This window comes from Euprymna scolopes, chromosome 19, assembly GCF_053919585.1.
Source record: "Euprymna scolopes isolate OS-2025 chromosome 19, ASM5391958v1, whole genome shotgun sequence".
NCBI classification, from domain to species: domain Eukaryota; kingdom Metazoa; phylum Mollusca; class Cephalopoda; order Sepiida; family Sepiolidae; genus Euprymna; species Euprymna scolopes.
Window position 1 is genome coordinate 142467486 of NC_136500.1, and position 1526 is coordinate 142469011.

Genomic DNA, 1526 nt, shown 5'->3' on the forward strand with positions numbered 1-1526 from the left:
GGAGGTGAAGGGGAAATAGGGAAGAACTCCCCTGGGAATAGGGGAGCTGGATAGTGATAATTGGTATGAAGGGTTGCCCCCACATTGACCAAGGTCTTATATGTGAGATTGCTCCCACATGTGATTCTTGCTTGCAGTATCTGCCGGAACAGATGGTATTTATTTGCTCCCCCACCGAGCAAATTAAGCACAAGGCCGATTTTTAATGTGAGGAGTGAAGGGAGGGGGAAGGGAAAAAGGGGACCAGCTCCCGAGAGGTGGGAAATGGGAGCTGGTTAAAGGTCAGGTATGTGGGGTTGCCCCCACATCTAGTCTTTGCTTGCAGTATCTGCCGGAACAGATACTACACGTTGATCTTGGCCAAAAGGCCAAGAAAAGCTGTATTCCCCCCTAAGCAACCAAACCAAACACAGGGCCGACTCCCAATGTGGGGAGTGAAGGGGAGATGGGGACCAACTCTCTGGGGAGCAGGCGAGCCAGACGGCGACAACCGGCATGAAGGGCCGCCTCCACACCGACCAAGGTCCCACATGTATGGCTTCCCCCACACATAGTCCCCGCTTGCAGCATCCGTCGAAACAGACACCACACCTTGATCACGGCCAGAGGTCAAGACAAGCTTAAAAATCTAAGAACAGCATCTATTAACAACATACCTTTGATCTTAACTAAAAAGGACAAGCACAAAAGTATTACAGACAGACCGACCAACCGACCGATCGACCGACGGAGTGACTTATAGAGTCGCTTGCACGCGACTAAAAAGGACCAAAACAAATATAAAACAAGAGAATGGTTGTCTTATAGTTTTATACGGTCGCTTTTATTTGTGATTAGGCTTACTTATACCGTATCATCTATAATCTGATCGTCAAAGTCAAGCAGACATACATAATAGAAGAAATATAATTTTAGAATATAGGGTTATATCGACGAGAGGTATTACACAACTTTAGTAAGTTCAACAATTTTTTTGTCATACCATTTCAAGATTTTGGCTGCCCCATAAACTTGTAAACATCTGCGACTGCATGCACAATCTGGAACGATATAATTGCCGGACTCGAAAAGACAACATGATTCCATTTCCGTTGATGAAAACTGCTTATCTTTTTTTGTTGTTGCAGAGCATCTACTAGTTGGCCAGTTATGTACACATCCCAAATGCGATAGAAGCCTTCAATCATGTCTAAAAGTGGCACAATGTTCAACGAGGTAGATCGGAGATGCGCCGCTGCACAACTCATGCTCTCTACTGAGCTAAGTTATGAGAATAGAACTATTGCCATCACCCTCAAAATGCATCGCTATATTGCCAGGAATAACAAGATATGTTCAGATAGATGAAAACAAAGATTCAGCCCACGGTTATGGTCTTTGGTATGGTTTCAATGGAGGGCCAAATCATGCCACCTAACATCTTTAAAGTCGGTCTGAAAGTCAACAGCAAAGTGTACCTAGATCTGCTGAAAATTGGGGTGACCTCCTGGTGCAATCAGGTTGCGGCAGGCAGATCCTAGGTGTGA

General features: G+C 45.2%; 1 pseudogene; it reads right to left on the minus strand.

The window, feature by feature from the left end:
* Nucleotides 1–235: 235 nt before the first annotated feature.
* On the minus strand, nucleotides 236–380 carry LOC145240598 (U2 spliceosomal RNA; annotated as a pseudogene).
* Nucleotides 381–1526: the final 1146 nt, after the last annotated feature.